Source organism: Ursus americanus, chromosome 5 (genome assembly GCF_024610735.1).
Source record: "Ursus americanus isolate L20-20 chromosome 5, mUrsAme1.1.p, whole genome shotgun sequence".
Classification (NCBI taxonomy): domain Eukaryota; kingdom Metazoa; phylum Chordata; class Mammalia; order Carnivora; family Ursidae; genus Ursus; species Ursus americanus.
This window is the reverse complement of record NC_142131.1, coordinates 55246513-55267071: the sequence shown is the minus strand read 5'-3', so window position 1 is coordinate 55267071 and position 20559 is coordinate 55246513. Positions and strand designations below refer to the sequence as shown.

The window sequence follows — 20559 nt, the reverse complement described above, 5'->3', positions numbered from 1 at the left end:
TTAGAAAGTAGAAGTCTTCCTCCTGACTCTGCCACTAACTATGCAACCATGAGGAAGTCACTGGGTCTTGGCTGCTGGGTTTTTAAATCAGAATTAAAGTATCATTCCTAACTAGAGTACATGACTGCTACAGAGATCAAGTAAGACAGCCCACTTTGTCAACACTTAAATTCTTGAACAAATTAACATAAGAGATAGTACTTTAAAATCGTCAAGCCCTAAACAAATGCAAGATGTTATTTGCATCAACACAGTGGCAGAATCTGTATTCCTAGAGGTTTAAGGAAAAGGAGAAAGAGTTCTATGGCAGGGATGCTTGCAGTGTGGCCCTGGCCTATCCTGGGATCCCCACGTAAGCACTTGCAGGTGTGTGCAAAACTTCACTTTGCCCAAGGCCACAGACTCCTTGAAGTTATATTAAGGAAACTGTTTGAATATAAAAGAAATAGAAAATGTTCTACTCATTCCTTAAAAACAAAAAAACAGAAATTTATTCAAGAAATATAAAACAGGGGTGCCTGGGCGGCTCAGTAGGTTAAGCGTCCAACTCTTGATCTCAGCTCAGATCTTGATCTCAGGCTTGCGAGTTAAAGCCCCACCGTGAGCTCCATGTTGAGCGGGGAGCCTACTTAAAAAAAAAAAGAAAAGAAAAAAGAAATACAAAATAGGAGGCAACAGAAAATAGTGGAAAGAGCATGGAAATCTGAGAGCCAGAAGACTTGGGCTCTGGTCCCAGTTCTGCCAGTAATTAATTGCAAAACTGCAACCAACAAGTGTCAAATGAGAGGGATCTATGAGAATACCTGCAGCGTCTTTTCCAGGGCAAGATACCATAGCACCAAATGAAATATAACAGAGAGTCTAAACTATGCTTCAATTTTTCTGTGTTATGGACAATTAAGGGAAAGGGGGAAACAGAGAAGACAATGCAACAGGCAGCATGAGAGGAAGACAATGAAAGGTAAGGGAAAAGCACAGAGACCAAGGAGCAGTCACACACAAATTTTGCTCCCAAACTCCCACCAAAAAATAAGAGTTGTAGGAAGAGAGAAAAAGAGAAAGACACATTAAGTTTTTAAAAAATTAGATACAGGAATGAAGGTGCATAGAGAGACTTTGGCAGAATAATGCTCTTATTTTGTTCATCCTAAAAGCTTTAAACACAAAACTATCAAAAACATGTAATGTGTACTTCTGCATGAAAAGGCATACATGGAGCCAGTTCAAGGCATGTGTTTCATGAACCAAATACAGTCAAGTTAGAGACTGAAGATTTCCTACCTCAGCCATATCCTGCTCATATTTCTGGGCAAAATGTGACTCAGTAATTTGAGATTTCACATCTCTGGGTCATTTCCAACCAAACAAACCAAAAATGAACTTTCCCAAAATAGAAATGTATCCCAAGAATTTTTTTATGCATCAAAGCTTACCATTATGTTGCTTCCAGATATGCAGGATTTAAATACTTTAATAGTTACCAATTATGTAAAGCGTAAACCCCACATTGCCACTTAACATCCATACCGGGGATTTTCCTGTTAATCTTCTCTGTCTCATGTGGAGAACAACGGATAATGTAATTCCAGCGCTCCCCTTTGAATTTCTCCCAGATGAGGCCCATCTGACCTTCTTCTGGTTTTCTGAGCTTCAAGCCTCTATAGGAATTTATAGGCTGGGGAGTTAATTTGCACTTTGCTACTAATCAACACAGAGGAGAGGAGACAGACCTCTACTAAGCTTCAGACCAGCTGTTGCAGGGTGGTGAGTAATCCCCATGAACTCAGCCCAGACACCCCAGATCAGCCAGAACAGGCAACGCACGGGTTCCCAATGTGTATTCACATCTCTGTTACCAATCTGCTAAGAACTCTATAAAATTGTTTGAATTTCCACATCTGTAAAGAGGAAACTGTTATTCAGACCTTTCTCTGAAGGATTCATAAGAAGCTTTCTTTTCTTGTGGACAGTAAGAACTGGGAAGAAAACAAGCACAAGAGTTTGCTGGTCTTGTCTGGCTTTAGCTAAGCCCTTAGACCTTTCTGTAGTTTGGTTTCTATCTATGAAATGGAAATACAACAATCCCACCTCTTTCCAGCAAACGTGATATCTGAGAAATAAATAGTACAGCAGACAGGAAAGCACTTAGAGCTCTTTGGAGGATGGGGGTTACATCAATTATGTCTGAGACATTCAACAAGTATAAAAGCAACAACAATAATGAGTATGTGGATTTGTACAGCTTTAACAGTTTATAGGATGTTTTAAATACATTATTTCATTAGCCCTTAAACCAAGGTGTGTGAAATAGGGAGGCCATTTTTTGGTTTCATTTGGCAGAGGAAGAAACTGAGGCCCAGAGAAGCTGAGTGACTTGCCCAAGATCAAAGAGCTGGTTAGCAGCAGAACGTGTCTCCTGATAGGAAGTCCAGCACTCACTCCAGCAGACGCGCACCTGTGCATGAAGTTATCTCCTACTGCCTTTTCATGCTTCCCTCCTCCAAGTAAAGCTGGCTTAGGAGGAGATATCTTAATCAAAGCCTTCTAGGTCTCATTTATAGTTCTAGTCCTCTGACTGTCATAAAAAGCTTAAATCTGTCTTCACATTCCCCCTACAGCCAACATCTATGAACTCGAGTTCTGCTGAACCCCTGAATCATGCAAGTCTTAAACCATGTCAATACCATTATGGATCAATTTCACTCTCTCTACTTGCCACCACATCTTATCTGAGCTACAGATCAGTTCCTTGGGTCTTTCTTTACAAAATATACTGTCTCAATCAATAGTTGCTATCCATCTATGATATTTTTATGGTGTTCCTCATCGAAGTATCTATTGTTAAATCCGTGACAGACCTAACAAGTATTCTTAAGGTGATTTCTTTCCAGTAAGAATCTGCTAAGGCTTTGAACTTGGACAGGATGCGAGAGGAGGCCAGGATAATTTCAAACAGCAAACAAACATCTGTTCTCTTTTTTTTCCTACTGCTCAGCTTCCTTGATCAATGTTATTTATGTTGTTTTCCTCAAATTCCTAAAGAATAAACCAAGATGAGGGGTATTCTTTTCCTTTTGCCTTCTTTCAATGTGTCCTTGTTGGGCCAGAAATCTCAGCACTTAAAATGGTGGGGAGTTCATCATGCCTGTTGTGTATTCTGGTCTGAATACAACCACCCTAGGCCATGAGGAACCACAGGATCAGGGCTCCCCTTCCCTCCAGAAGTCAGAAGAAGGGACTCAGAGGAAGAGAGAACTGGAGGAATGCTTCCTAAACAAAGTTCATTCTGAGGAGTGGCTCACTACGCAATGGCTTTCTCGCCTGAACTCCAGAATCTGAGCATCATAACCAGAAACTCCCGTGCAGAGTATGGCTTCAGTCCCAGACAGTACAACTACTACAAAGAGGGGGCAGCATATGCTACTCTACAGCAGGCATGATCTGTGATTCTAGCCTCCAGACTAAAGGCTAAAGACTAGCTCTGGGCAGTACAGCTGACAAATCTTATTCAGGACATAAATACTGAACACTATTATGTGCTCTATAATGGGACTAAGGAAAAATTCAGTTGCATAATCTCATTTATTCCTCACAACTACTCAGATACTGTTTATCCCCATTTTACAGATAAGCATATGACTCTTGGTCTCAGCTCAGGTCTTGATCTCAGGGTCATGAGTTCAAGCCCCGTGTTGGGTTCCATGCTGGGCATAGAGCCTACTTCAAAAAAAAAAAAAAAAACTAAGCAGAAGGGGTAAATGACTCATGTCAAAGTCACACAGACACCAAATAGTGATGCTCCAATTGAAACCCAACTCCAAATCAAACATGGTACTCTGGCCTCCATAGCAGGGACACACGTAGACACATATAGACACACACACACACACACACACACACACACACACAACACAGGAGGTGACAGGAATGGAAACAAATTTGGGCAACCTTATATAGTTAACAGAATGCTATCACATTCCCTACCTTATTAGCTCTAAAGACTATACTGCTGGGACAAATAAAGCACCCTGAGATGAGAAGAGGGCAAGAACAGAGAGACCCATCTCTCTATATCTTCTCAGGGACCCTGTTCCACTACAGACTTGTCCAGGTTGTTAAGAACTTGCACTAATACTCTGGGTTCTCTTTAATTTTTTTAGGATCTCAGGCTGATACTCAAGTCATTGGTGTATTTCCACTCAGCACAGATAAAGATCAAGGAAGATTAAACCCTACTAATTACTCACTGGAAGCCTCAGAGACAAAATGCTTCCTGAGAACTAATGGCCAAAACAAGCTTAGAAAAGCTCTTCTTACAAACACTAACATAATGGAACTTTCTCTAAACCATCCAGCATCTAATAAAACCAATGACAGAAAGCAACAACTCTGCATTTCACTACGTTAAGGCCCGTTGACCCCCTTCTCTAGCCTTGCTCCTATTTCTCATAGTCTATACTGTGGTCTTAAGAGTGGGCCTTTTTAGAACCTTTCTCTCATTGTTATCATCTTTAAGAAGCAGAGAGAAGCTCAGAACATCACCAATATACTGACTGCCAAGGTCTCCTCCTCTGACATCTCGGTGTATGACATGTGCATACCTTTATCTGTTATCTACACTCTGATGGGCCACTGGATATTTGGGAACACCATGTGCAAACTCAGCTCTTATGTGCAGAGTGTTGCCAATCTCTGTCCATAATTTTCACTTGTGTTAATTGCTGTTGAAAGGTACCTGCTGGCATGCCTGGGTGGCTCAGTTGGTTAAGCAACCGACTCTTGATTTCGGCTCAGGTCATGATCTCAGGGTTGCAAGTTCAAGCCCCTCATCAGGTATTCTGCTCAGCACAGGTGGAGTGTACTTGAGATTCTCTCTCTCCCTCTCCCTCTCCCCCTTCTCTCTCTCTCTCTCAAAAAATAAATAAATAATTTATTTTTCTTTTTTTCACATTTATTTTTTTATTTAAATTCAATTAGCCAACATATTAAATAAATCTTGGGGGGAAAAAGAGAAAGGTTTCAGATGACTGTGAACCCCTGTGGCTGGAAATCCAGTGTACCTCATGCCTACTGGGGTATCACATTGATCTGTATGTTTTCTCTTCTGTTGTCTACGCCCTTCTTCCTATACTACCACCCATCGGTGAGCCTTTCCAGAACCTCTCTCCCCCCACTGACCTCTACATCCATGGTGTGGCCTACAGAGAGACCTGGCCCTCCACAATGAAGCAGCTCATCTTTACCATTTTCATGTTTATGGTCCAGTACTTCGTCCTCTGAGCTTCAACCTCATCTGCTACTTGAAGACTGTGATCTGCCTCCACAGGAGAAATGAAAAGGAAGACAGAAAGAGGGAAACTGAGGGCCAGCTCAATGAGAACAAGAGGATCAACACAATGTTGATCTCCATTGTAGTGATGTTTGGAGCCTGCTGGTTGCCCCTGAACATCGTCAATGTTATTTGTGACTGATGTCATGAGGTGCTGATGAGCTGTTACCACGACCTGGTAGTTGTAATTTGCCACTTGATTGCTATGCTTTCCACATGCATAAATCCTCTATTTTATGGCTTTCTCAATAAAAATTTCCAGAAGGACCTGGTAGTGCTTATTCACCACTGCTGGCGCTTTGCACCTCAGGAAAGATACAGAAAATGCTGCCGTCTCCACTATGCACACAGATGAATCCGAGGGATTATTAAGGCTGGCTCTGGCATCAACAGGTATATAAAAACTGTTAACAATGATAAAGATGTTCCTGAATGACAGATTGAGAGGTTATGGTTGGCGATAGGGCAAAATGCACAAAAAAGAAGCTGAAACCAAAAAAAGAGAGCTACTTCATACCACGGAGTTTTGCATTAGGCCAGACCTGTCTATGCCATATATCTGCCCAAAACACAGACACAGAGACGCAAAAACACAGAGACACACACACAGACACACATATAGACACACACCAGCCCTTTTCTCTTAGGAGAAAAACTCTTAATAACTCAACCTAGCTGCTGTCATTTAGGACAAGGAATAACAGTGAGAAATCCACAGAGGCAAGCAGCACTGCTGGCTGGGAAACAAGTTCCCAGATGCTGTTATTCAATGGAACACCCACAGAAGTTATCACTAATGATATGCCTAGTAAAAGCACTACTATCCCACTTTACTGTTAAAGACATTTCTTTTTCATATTTAAGAACTGTAACTTTCAATCAAGTAACCATTCAATTAATTAGCAAAGTCAGAAAGCCCTCATCATAATTTATTAATTACCCAACAAAAAAAGTTTGGACCGGAAGCTGAAGGAACAGTTTTAACTTCACATTAAAACTAAGTATTGTAGGGGCGCCTGGGTGGCTTGGTCGTTAAGCGTCTGCCTTCGGCTCAGGGCGTGATCTCAGAGTCCTGGGATCAAGCCCCACATCAGGCTCCTCTGCTGGGAGCCTGCTTCTTCCTCTCCCACTCCCCCTGCTTGTGTTCCCTCTCTTGCTGGCTGTCTCTCTGTCAAATAAATACATAAAATCTTAAAAAAAAAAAACTAAGTATTGTAATTATAATTACTTCCCATGCTTGAATCCGATTCTCTAGTTTATGGTAACAGTACATTTTCTCCACTAACAATGCTATTAGCACCACTAGAAATGACCACAAACTCTTTAGCACTCCAATGATGTTAGAAATCACATTAACTTATTTTTTAAATATTTAGTTATTTATTTGAGAGAGAGTAGACAGAGAGAGACAGAGAGAGAGAGAGACAGAGAGAGAAAATCCCAAGCACTCCCCACTGAGCATGGAGCCCACTCAGAGCTCAATCCCACAACCCTGAGATCACAACCTGAGCCGAAACCAAGAGCCAGACAGTCAACCGACTAAGCCACCAGGCACCCCCACATTAACTAACTTATTAATGGCCAATGTATATACAGCTTTAATTATAAAATGACTTTTTTATCCCAAATTCTTTATGTATATTAAATAGGGGTCGTGATGCATCTATTATAGGTTCTGAGGGACTTCGTGAGTAGACTTTTATAATTAGCTCCAGATTTTTTAAACTTCTTATAAATCTTATGACTTAAACTTTAAAAAATACCGCTCATTCCCCACAGGGTCACATAGAAGAATCAGCTAAACCATTTTCAAAAAGAATACTAAGCTAGTGTTCAATAGCCATTAGCTCAGGGATTTCTACTAAGTCATGACCAGCTTTATCTCTTCCTTGGAGAAATCTCCTTTATACTATTACATTTAAGCTACAGCTTATGTGTCTGTTAAAAATGTAACTGTATCTTCTTCCTTTTGGATAAAAGGTAATGTTTCTCTGAATACCTGTGATTTTTCTATTGTATTTTTTTCTTGTACATTAGCCTTTATGTTTTCCCCTCCTGAAAAATCTCTTCCTTCTCTCTACCTCTCCCTCCCCCTCCCTCCCTCTCCCTATCTTTTCCTTCCCCTTAGGATTTCTATTCTATCATTTGAAAAAACGAACAAAAGCACTGCAGGACACCCAAATGAAATAAAATGTAATAGTTTCACAGCATTAGCTGCAAATAAAAACTCTATCTAAAAACCGACTTCAAATGGTACAGCTTAGAATTCTAAAGGTACAGGACTGTGGCCCTTTGGTCCAGAAAACAGTCAACTCTACCTAGATAACCCCTTCTATCTCTTCTGACAGATAGTGGTTAGTCCTATAATTAAGATCTAATAGGTTATTTTACTTGCTTGGTAAAGACACACTGATTCTAGTTTCCATTACTAAAATGATTCTGATCAAACCACTAAAAGCAAGAAAAGGTTTTCATCAAACTCTGGTATTACCCCCTCCCCTCATCCACACACATGCATCAGGCTCCTCTAGCCTTGACCCCCAACACCCTGAGCATTCAAAAGAGATCTCCAATCTACGATTAAATATTATGGTGGTATTTCTGGCTCCATGCTAAGAGTTATTTCCTTCTATTAAACTGTTTTGTCTTTCTTCTAAATTTATCTTTAGTTTTAATGAAACGAAAGTCACTAATGTATAACTATCAATAATAGCTTTTCCTCTGGTTATTTTTACCTCAAAAAAGTAGTGAATTAAATGTACTTTTTAGGAGGGCTCGAGTTAAGATGGCGGAGGAGTAGGGGACCCCTTTTTCAGCCGGTCCCCTGAGTCGAGCTGGATAGGTACCAGACCAGCCTAAATAACCACGGAATCAGCCTGAGACGCAGGATGATGCATCTGGAACTCTACAAATGAACATCTCCAGCACTGAGTATTGAGGTACGAAGAGGGGAGCTGTAAACCGCGCACAGATATCGGAAGATAAACGGAAGGGGGAGGGAGCCGCCGCGTTTGGGCGCCGGGAAGCGGCAGCCACCTGCACGGGGGAGCAGGCGGACCCACAGAGGGCACCCGCGAGAGAGCGGACTGAGACCGGTGAGCCGTGAACGCGCGCCACCAGGCATCTCCCGGAACACCGGAATCCCGGTGTGCTCACGGGATCCAGACTGAGACCGGGAACTCCCGGAGTGCGCGCGGGGTGGCTGGCGGCTGGTGGCTGGCGGGCCACCTGCACGGGGGAGCGGGCGGACTCGTGGTTGGCACCTGCGAAACAGCAGACTGAGACCCTGAACCGGGTGCGCGCGCCACCAGGCTTCTCCCGAAACTCCGGAATCGAGGTGTGCTCACCGGGCATAGACTGAGACCGGGAGACCCGGGAGCGCGCGGGGCGGCCGGTGGCTGGCGGCATTAGAAACACAAAGGACAGAGACGCGCCGGCCCTGGAAGTGAGGGCAGGGACGCCGAGTTGGTGCGCACATCCCGGGACGCTGCACGGTTGAGCAGCACCAACAGTAATAGAGTTAAAGTGGCCAGAACATCAGTGGAGAACGGGCCGCAATCCCTCTGTTCTGTGACAATGCAGCCTCTGCTGCTCTGACTCTCAGAAGAGGCATAGCCGGCCGCCAGGGAAAGCCGCCAAAGAACAAAAGCCTGGAAATACCGGCTCAGAGAGTGCCTATCCCCATCCTCCCTCGCAGGGGACACGGAGACTCTAACCAAACAGGGTTGCCTGAGTATCGGCGCGGCAGGCCCCTCCCCCAGAACACAGAAGGCAGGCTGAAAATCAAGAAGCCCACAACCCGAGGTGCCTGGGTGGCGCCGGCATTGAGCGCCTGTCTCCGGCTTAGGGCGTGATCCCAGCGTTCCGGAAAGGAGAGCCTCATCGGGCTCCTCCGCTGGGAGCCTGCTTCTTCCTCTCTCACTCCCCTGCTTCTGTTTCGTTCTTGTTGTCTGTCTCCCTCTCTCAGATAAGTAAATAAATAAAATCTTTAAAGAAGAAGCCCACATCTCTAAGATCCCTATAAAACAAGGGGCACGGCCTGGGACCCAGTCAATAATTTTGGGCTCTGGACAACCCCGCAACCTCCCCTCATTAGAATGACAAGAAGGAGAAGCCCCCCCCAGCAAAGAAAAGACAGTGAGTCAGTGGCCTCTGCCACAGAAGTAACGGATATGGATGTAACCAAATTATCAGAAATGGAATTCAGAGTAACAATGGTCAAGATAATGAGTAGACTTGAAAAAAGTATTCAGGAAAATGTTACTGAGAATATAGAATCCCTAAGGGCGGAAATGAGAGCGAATTTGACAGAAATTAAACATTCTATGAGCCAAATGCAGGCAAAACTAGAGGCTCTGACGGCCAGGGTCACCGAAGCAGAGGAAAGGGTTAGTGAATTGGAGGATGGGTTAATAGAGGAAAAAATAAAAATAGAAGATGGTCTTAAAAAAATCCACGCCCACGAATGTTGGCTACGGGAGATTACTGACTCAACGAAACGATCCAATGTTAGAATCATCGGCATCCCCGAGGGGGTGGAGAAAAACAGAGGTCTAGAAGAGATATTTGAACAAATTGTAGCTGAAAACTTCCCTAATCTAGCAAGGGAAACAAAAATTCGTGTCCAAGAGGCAGAGAGGACCCCTCCCAAGCTCAACCATGAAAGACCTACACCACGTCACGTCATAGTGCAATTTGCAAATATGAGATCCAAGGATACAGTATTGAAAGCGGCCAGGGCAAAGAAATTTCTCACGTACCAAGGCAAAGGCATCAGAATTACGTCAGACCTGTCTACACAGACCTGGAATGAGAGAAAGGGTTGGGGGAGCATTTTTAAAGCTCTTTCAGAGAAAAACATGCAGCCAAGGATCCTTTATCCAGCAAGGCTATCATTCAGAATTGATGGAGAAATAAAGACATTTCAGAATCGACAGTCACTAGCCAATTTCGTAACCACGAAACCAGCCCTACAGGAGGTATTACGGGGGGTTCTATAAAAGTAAAAAGGCCCCAAGAGTGATACAAAACAGAAAGTCACAGCCAATACAAACAAAGACTTTACCGACAACATGGCAGAATTAAAAGCATATCTCTCAGTACTCAGCCTTAACATTAATGGTTTAAATTCTTGCTTTAAACGCCACAGGGTTGCAGATTGGATAAAAAGAAATGACCCATCCATTTGCTGTCTACAAGAGACTCATTTCGAACCCAAAGATGCATTCAGACTGAGAGTAAGGGGATGGAGTACCATCTTTCACGCAAATGGACCTCAAAAGAAAGCTGGGGTAGCAATTCTCATATCAGATAAACTGGATTTTAAACTACAGACTATAGTTAGAGATGCAGAAGGGCACTATATTATTCTTAAAGGAAGTATTCAACAAGTGGATATGACAATTATAAATATATATGCCCCCAACAGGGGAGCAACAAGATACACAAGCCAACTCTTAACCAGAATAAAGAGACATATAGATAAAAATACATTAATAGTAGGGGACCTCAACACTCCACTCTCAGAAATAGACAGAACACCCTGGCAAAAACTAAGCAAAGAATCAAAGGCTTTGAATGCCATACTCGACGAGTTGGACCTCTTAGATATATATAGAACACTACACCCCAGAACCAAAGAATACTCATTCTATTCTAATGCCCATGGAACATTTTCAAGAATAGACCATGTTCTGGGACACAAAACAGGTCTCAGCCGATACCAAAAGATTGAAATTATCCCCTGCATATTCTCAGACCACAACGCTCTGAAATTGGAACTCAACCACAAGGAAAAATTTGGAAGAAACTCAAACACTTGGAGACTAAGAACCATCCTGCTCAGGAATGACTCGATAAACCAGGAAATCAAAAATCAAATTAAACAATTTATGGAGACCAATTTATGGAGACCAATTTATGGAGACCAACAGTCCAAAACCTATGGGATACTGCAAAGGCAGTCCTAAGGGGGAAATACATAGCCATCCAAGCCTCACTCAAAAGAACAGAAAAATCTAAAATGCAGTTTTTATATTCTCACCTCAAGAAGCTGGAACAGCAACAGAGGGACAGGCCTAATCCACGCACAAGGAAGCAGTTGACCAAAATTAAAGCTGAAATCAATCAAGCAGAAACCAGAAGTACAGTAGAGCAGATCAACAGGACTAGAAGCTGGTTCTTGGAGAGAATCAATAAAATTGACAGACCACTGGCAAGACTTATCCAAAAGAAAAGAGAAAGGACCCAGATTATTAAAATTATGAATGAAAAAGGAGAGGTCACGACGAACACCATTGAAATTGGAAGGATTATTAGAAATTTTTATCAACAGCTATATGCCAATAAACTAAGCAATCTGGAAGAGATGGAATCCTTCCTGGAAACCTATAAACTACCAAGATTGAAACCGGAAGAAATTGATTCCTTAAACAGGCCAATTAATTATGAAGAAATTGAGTCAGTGATAAACAACCTTCCAAATAACAAAACTCCAGGCCCGGACGGTTTTCCTGGGGAATTCTACCAAACATTCAAAGAAGAAATAATACCTATTCTCCTAAAGCTATTTCAAAAAATAGAAACAGAAGGAAAGCTACCAAACTCATTCTATGAGGCCAATATTACCTTGATCCCCAAACCAGGCAAAGACCCCCTCAAAAAGGAGAATTACAGACCGATTTCCCTAATGAATATGGACGCCAAAATCCTCAACAAGATACTTGCTAATAGAATCCAACAGTTCATTAAAAGGATTATCCACCACGATCAAGTGGGATTCATACCTGGGATGCAAGCGTGGTTCAATATTCGCAAATCAAACAGCGTGATACACCATATCAACAAGAAAAGACTCAAGAACCATATGATCCTCTCAATCGATGCCGAAAAAGCATTTGACAAAATACAGCATCCTTTCCTGATTAAAACCCTTCAGAGTGTAGGAATAGAAGGTACATTTCTCAATCTCATAAAAGCCATCTATGAAAAGCCTACTGCAAATATTATTCTCAATGGGGAAAAGCTGGAAGCCTTTCCCTTAAGATCAGGAACACGACAAGGATGCCCACTCTCGCCACTATTATTCAACATAGTACTAGAAGTCCTTGCAACAGCAATCAGACAACAAAAAGGGATCAAAGGTATTCAAATCAGCAAAGAAGAAGTCAAAATGTCTCTCTTCGCAGATGACATGATACTCTATATGGAAAACCCAAAAGAAGCCACTCCCAAACTATTAGAAGCTATAGAGCAATTCAGTAACGTGGAGGGATACAAAATCAATGCTCAGAAATCAGTTGCATTTCTGTACACGAATAACGAGAACGAAGAAAGAGAAATTAGGGAATCCATCCCATTTACAATAGCACCAAAAACCATACGTTACCTTGGAATTAACTTAACCAGAGACGTAAAGGACCTTTATTCTAGAAACTATAAATCACTCTTAAAAGACATTGAGGAAGACATAAAAAGATGGAAAGATATTCCATGCTCATGGTTCGGAAGAATTAACATAGTTAAAATGTCCATGCTACCCAGAGCAATCTACACTTTCAATGCTATCCCGATCAAAATACCAAGAACGTTTTTCAAAGAACTGGAACAAATAGTCCTTAAATTTGTATGGAACCAGAAAAGACCCTGAATCTCCAAGGAACTGTTGAAAAGGAAAAACAAAGCTGGGGGCATCACAATGCCGGATTTCGAGCTGTACTACAAAGCTGTGATCACAAAGACAGCATGGTACTGGCACAAAAACAGACACCTAGACCAATGGAACAGAATAGAGAGCCCAGAAATGGACCCTCAGCTCTTTGGGCAACTAATATTTGATAAAGCAGGAAAAAACATCCGGTGGGAAAAAGACAGTCTCTTCAATAAATGGTGCTGGGAAAATTGGACAGCTACATGCAAAAGAATGAAACTTGACCACTATCTCACACCATACACAAAAATAAACTCCAAATGGATGAAAGACCTCGATGTGAGACAGGAATCCATCAAAATTCTAGAGGAGAACATAGGCAACAACCTCTACGACATCGGCCAAAGCAACCTTTTTCATGATACATCCCCAAAGGCAAGAGAAACAAAAGATAAAATGAATTTATGGGACTTCATCAAGATTAAAAGTTTCTGCACAGCCAAGGAAACAGTCAGAAAAACTAAGAGGCAGCCCACAGAATGGGAGAAGATATTTGCAAATGACACTACAGATAAAGGACTGGTATCCAAGATCTACAAAGAACTTCTCAAACTCAATACACGAGAAACAAATAAATCAAAAAATGGGCAGAAGATATGAACAGACACTTCTCCAATGAAGACATACAAATGGCTAACCGACACATGAAAAAATGTTCAAAATCATTAGCCATCAAGGAAATTCAAATCAAAACCACACTGAGATACCACCTTACGCCAGTTAGAATGGCAAAAATTGACAAGGCAAGAAACAACAATTGTTGGAGAGGATGTGGAGAAAGGCGATATCTCCTACATTGTTGGTGGGAATGCAAGTTGGTACAGCCACTCTGGAAAACAGTGTGGAGGTCCCTTAAAAAGTTAAAAATTGAGCTACCCCATGATCCAGCCATTGCACTACTGGGTGTTTACCCCAAAGATACAGACGTAGTGAAGAGAAGGGCCATATGCACCCCAATGTTCATAGCAGCAATGTCCACAATAGCTAAATCGTGGAAGGAGCCGAGATGCCCTGCAACAGATGACTGGATTAAGAAGTTGTGGTCCATATATACAATGGAATATTACTCAGCAATCAGAAAGAACGAGTTCTCAACATTTGCTACAACATGGACGGCACTGGAGGAGATAATGCTTAGTGAAATAAGTCAAGCAGAGAAAGACAACTATCATATGATTTCTCTCATCTATGGAACATAAGAACTAGAATGATCAGTAGGGGAAGAAAGGGATAAAGAAAGGGGGGGTAATCAGAAGGGGGAATGAAACATGAGAGACTATGGACTATGAGAAACAAACTGAGGACTTCAGAGGGGAGGGGGGTGGGGGAATGGGATAGACCGGTGATGGGTAGTAAGGAGGGCACGTATTGCATGGTGCACTGGGTGTTATACACAACTAATGAATCATCGAGCCTTACATCGGAAACCGGGGATGTACTGTATGGTGACTAACATAATATAATAAAAAATCATTTAAAAAAAAAAAAAAAAAAAGAAAGGGGGGGTAATCAGAAGGGGGAATGAAACATGAGAGACTATGGACTATGAGAAACAAACTGAGGACTTCAGAGGGGAGGGGGGTGGGGGAATGGGATAGACCGGTGATGGGTAGTAAGGAGGGCACATATTGCATGGTGCACTGGGTGTTATACGCAACTAATGAATCATCGAGCCTTACATCGAAAACCGGGGATGTACTGTATGGTGACTAACATAATATAATAAAAAATCATTATTAAAAAAATAATAATAATATAAATAAATAAATAAATAAATAAATGTACTTTTTAATGCATGCCTTTCCCCTTAAGGGCCTTACATTCTGCAAGTAGGACAGGACAGATCTATAAGCAATTACTTAAGAAAGTATGATGAACAGGGAAATGCAAATCAAAACCATAATGAGATATCACCTCACACCTATCAGAACAGCTAGAATCAAAAAGACAGGAAATATCAAGTGTCGGCAAGGATGTGGAGAAAAAGGAACCCTCTTGCAATGTTAGTGGAAATGCAACTTGGTGCAGCCACTGTGGAAAACAGTATGGAAGTTCCTCCAAAAGTTAAAAAGAGAATTACCATACGATCAAGTAATTCCACTACTGGGTAGTCACCCAAGGAAAACAAAAATGCTAATTCAAAAAGAAAAATGCACCCCTATGTTTATTGCAGCATTATTTACAATCGCCAAGATATGGAAGTAACCCAAGTGTCTGTCTGTAGACAAATGGATAAAGATGTAGTATATATGTATAATGGAATATTACTCAGCCATAAAAAAGAATGAGCTCCTGGGGCACCTGGGTGGCTCAGTCAGTCAGGCTTCTGCCTTTGGCTCAGGTCATGATCTCAGGGTCCTAGGACTGAACCCCGCATTGGGCTCTCTGCTCAGCAGCGAGTCTGCTTCTCCCTCTCCCTCTGTGACTTCTCTCACTTTTGCTCTCTCTCTCAAATAGATAAATAAAATCCAAAAAAAAAAAAAAAGAATGAGATATTGCCATTTGTAACATGGATGGACCTAGAGGTTATGTACAATGCTAAGTGAAATAAGCCAGAGAAAGACAAATACCATATGATTTCACTCACATGTGGAATTTAAGAAACAAAACAAACGAACAAAGAATAAAAGAGATAAACAAACAAATAAACAAAAAACAGACTCTTACATACAGAGAACAAACTATTGATTGCCACAGGGGAGGTGGGTGGGGGGATGAGTGAAATAAAGGGGATTAAGACCACACTTACCAAAATAAGCACTAAGTACAGACTTCTTGAATCACTATATTGTACATTTGAAACTAATGTAATAGTATATGTTAATTATATTGGAATTTGAAAAATAAATAAAATTAATTATTTATTATTATTTATAAAATTTAAAATATACATATATATGTAAGTAACTTAGATAATTCCAACAATTACGTGAAAGCAAATGGTTCATCCTTCAATAAATGTATTTCTGGTTTCTCTGTACTACGAAAAAAAAGAGTATACTTATTCATGATAAGCACTAAGTAATCTATCGAATTGTTAAATCATTATATTGTACACCTGAAACTAATATAATACTGTATATTAATTATATTTCAATAAAAATACATTTTAAAAAAGTAAAATGTCCAAGTTATAACATGTTATTAAATAAAAAATAGAAGTAAAAAAAAAAAAAAGACAAGGAAAGAAAATATGATGGAAGTATAAACCAAGAGTTGTGGGGGCCCAACAGAGGTAAAAATAATTTTTGAGAAGAAATAAGGAAATATTTCAGGAAAGTCAACTTCCTGTTTTGCAGTATTTGTGGATCTGGTCCACCAGTCTGGTCTACTGCTGAGCCACTTGGTGAATGAAATAAGGCTTTCTTTTCTCACTTGCCTGATGGGCCTGTATTCTTCCTTCTAGGAATCTGAGACTGGAAGCTCATGATGCTTGCCAGATAGCCTTGGAAACACGGTGTCCTCTGGTCGACGATCCAAAAATCTGCTCCTCCATCTCCTAACCGCAAATCATTCTAGACCAAGAGTAATGTTTCATATCTTTAATTGTTTCCAGAAAAGATGACTATCAGTGAGATGAATAAATACTTATGCCCTCAAACAATTACTAAATTAACTATTCTGAATGTGTCTGTCTGGTGCACCAGAGTTGAATAGAGAAATGCTAAAACATCCTTACAACAAATCCCCTAAGTTTTCTCTCTGCCTATTTCTAAAGATTCCCCCAGGAATAATACCCAAACAATCTCTAACAGAGAGAATCAACAATATAAATAATTCAAAATAAAGAATACCCCAATGTGGTTTAAATGTGGCTGGTGTGTACTTCTCTGCAATGGAAAATATGATATTCTGAAAAAGGTATAAATAACGTGACAGAGCAACATGCATGAGGCTTCAACTCAAAGAAGCTGCTCCCCACTCCACGCTGAAGAGTATATATATACGCATACACATACTATATATATACATGCATATATACACACACACACATATAGAAAGTCCTTACTATATACTTAGCACTGTGTTAGATATAGAAAAAGTGTGAAAAACAGCTTTAAAGAGTTTACAATCTAGTTGAACCATCAAAGAGTTTAGAATACATAAGAGGGGTAATTCAGGGTCTTGGTTCTAAAGGCTTTCCTTCTGGCTAAGGTGAAAGCTGTCTAAAGGAAATTAGAGAGTCACTGAAGGCAGTCTCAGTAACAACAGAGCCCTTGATTTATCTCTATACCCCTAATGAGAATATACTGGGCAAGAGAAGAGTAAGGATCCCACGTGAGGGGAGGTGGGGAGTATGTCAAGGCTGAGATGCTCAGGAATTCCTACAATCCTCCCTCCTCAAGTCATCTATGCAATAAATGTGCTCATGCAATAAACCGCAGAATGAAGACGACAGGTAATTCCAGTGGGCCAAGGAAGGCAAGAAGGTCTCTTTCCCCTGCTACTATGCCCAAATCAAACTCCTTCTTGAAGCTGGGATGGTGTTGCCCCTGCTGGAGAAGTAAAAGGATGGGGGTGCTGGTGACAGGAACACATCCATCTGACATCTGGTTGTAGACTGTTTGCTGTGATTCTCTATTTTAAATCTGTTCTTCTAACTGGACTGAGAACTTTCAGAGACCTTGACCTACATCCATTATTCCTCCTACACCAGCAGTCCACTGCCACCTCAGTATGTAAGATATGACTAGGCAAGGAAAAAACATTTAATATGTATAGATTTTTTTTTTAAGATTTTATTTATCCACTTGTCAGAGAGAGAGAGAGAGAGCACAAGCAGGGGGAGCAGCAGGCAGAGGACAAGTAGACTCCTCGCTGAGCAGGGAGCCCGATGCGGGGCTCAATCCCAGGACCCTGGGATCGCGACCTGAGCTGAAGGCAGACAATTCATGGACTAAGCCACCGAGGTGTCCCTAATAATATAAATTTTAGAAGTTCTTTCTTTAAAAAACAGCTAGGCAGCAATTACTCCCTTAATACCTGAATGTTTTCAAACCTATGTTTTATGAATTATCCAATAAGAGTAGAAAGACATGATCCTAATTACACAGAAATTATGGTTATATCAATGAACTGCAAAATCCTGAGTCCTTTGGGACTCAGTTTAAAATGTTAGGGTTGGGAGCGCCTGGGTGACGCAGTCGTTAAGCGTCTGCCTTCGGCTCAGGGCGTGATCCCGGCGTTCTGGGATCGAGCCCCACATCAGGCTCCTCCACTGGGAGCCTGCTTCTTCCTCTCCCACTCCCCCTGCTTGTGTTCCCTCTCTCGCTGGCTGTCTGTCAAGTAAATAAATAAAATCTTAAAAAAATAAATAAAAAATAATAAATAAAATGTTAGGGTTGTGAGGATCCCCTAGTCCCTGTTCTCATGGCACCATGTGCATCCCTACCATGCAGAACCCTGAAGACCTATTTACGTGTGTGCCTGCTCCACAGGACATGAGCTCTCTGAAGGTAGGGACTGCTCTTATTCACAGCAGTAGCTCGTGTCAATTATAGCATCCGGCACAAAGTGGGGAATCAATTAATATCTGTAAGCTGTAGAAACGGAATAAATCTGAGGATAACAAATCTTTGCTTGGAAGTGGTGTGTGGATCTGAATGATATATGGGGCCTGTACTCCCTGGACTCAGTACCTGAAGAAGCAGAATGCCGAACTTCCATATGAACTGTAATAGCCAGTGCTCAGAAATATGCAACAGCAAGAAGACAAATACAAACATATACCTTGGTTCCAGGGGAGGCTCAAGGGTAAAGTATACTTACTCGTGGCTCAAACGTTATTTGCCAATAACAGTTACGCCAGTAAGAGTCAGCTAACTGGGCAGATTCTAGGACTGAAAGAAAATGCTCTCTTACCTTCCAATTAACTAAGCTGACAGGTTCTTCGAGCAAACACATTTGAGAAATCAAAGGCCAGTCTTCCAGGGCAACCAGCCTCCTGGAGAGTAGGCCCCATTATGACTCTATCAGAAGAAAAAAAACAGACTCTCTATAAAAGACCAAGGCAGGACAGAATTTTGTCTTTTCCAGTGAGTCAAATTATTCTTCTCCATTAAGGTAACATAGAACCTAAAAACAAAAGTTATTGAGTTATTGATTTGGAGGCAGTCTTCCTCATCCTGGGATCCCAGAAGATGCCTTCTGGTTTTCTACAGGAGGAGTCCTTGACTCCCAGACACTGTTACAAGACAGCCATCTCCTGGTAATTCAAGTTTCACACCTTTCTACTTCCCGTGAAGTTTCTCAATTTAAAAACAAAGACGAACATGTGTGTGGGTGTCATATGCACAGCACCTAGAAAAACGTCTGAAAGATTCCAAACTGTTAACGGTGTTTATGCCCAGGTGACAGGACTCTTGGGTGGTCTATCTCTACTTCTTTCTTCCTTGTCTCATCTTGCCTTCTAACCTCTCTTCCTCTCCCATTCTTTTTGCCTATGTGCTCATCTACATTTTCTAAATATTCTACAAGAAACATGTATTATTTTTATGTTTTCTTAAATGGGAGAGAAAAAGATTAAACAAACAAAAAGCAAACACACAAAACAAAACAAAAAAACCTAAGAATCCAAAGTGCTTGACTATGAGGAAGCTGTGGTACAAGAAGTCAAGAGGCAAGGGTCTACCTCAAGGTTTGCGCAAATCATTTATCCTTCCTAAGCTCCAGGCTCCTCCTCTACAAAACGCATTACTCATTGGGGCGCCTGGGTGGTGCAGTCATTAAGCATCTGCCTTCGGCTCAGGGCGTGATCACAGCGTTCTGGGATCGAGCCCCACATCAGGCTCCTCCACTCGGAGCCTGCTTCTTCCTCTCCCACTCCCCCTGCTTGTGTTCCCTCTCTCGCTGGCTGTCTCTCTCCGTCAAAGTAATAAATAAAATCTTTAAAAAAAAAAAAAAAAGCATTACTCATTCAATAAATATTTAACAAGCTTCTACTACGTCAGTAAATATAACAGTGAGCAAGACTGACATAATTCCCTGCCTTTGTGGCAGTCTATCAGAGATGATACTTTTTTTTTTAATTTTTTATTTAAATTCAAGTCGGTTAACATAGAGCGTATTATTAGTTTCAGTGACAGAATTTAGTGATTCATCAGTTGCATACGACACCCAGTGCTCATTCCATCACATGCCCTCCTTAATGTCCATCACCCTGTTACCCCATCCTCCCGGCTCCCTCCCCTCCAGCAACTCTGTTTCTTATAGTTAAGAGTCTCTTATGGTTTGCCTCCCTGTTTTCATCTTATTTTATTTTTCCTTTCCTTGCCCTATGTTCATCTGTTTTGCTTCTTAAATTCCATACTTAAGTGAAATCATATGATATTTCTTTCTCTGATTGACTTACTTTGCTCAGTGTAATACCCTCTCGTTCCATCCATGTCATTGCAAATGGCAAGATTTCTTTCTTTTCGATGGCTGAGTAATATTGAGATGATACTTTTTTAAAAAGTAAATCATGGGGTGCCTGGGTGGCTCAGTTGTTAAGCGTCTGCCTTTCGCTCAGGGCGTGATCCCA

General features: G+C 41.3%; 1 pseudogene; it reads left to right on the top strand.

The window, feature by feature from the left end:
* Positions 1-4330: 4330 nt before the first annotated feature.
* Positions 4331-5730, top strand: LOC148110116 (neuropeptide Y receptor type 6-like; annotated as a pseudogene).
* The last annotated feature ends 14829 nt before the right edge of the window (positions 5731-20559 follow it).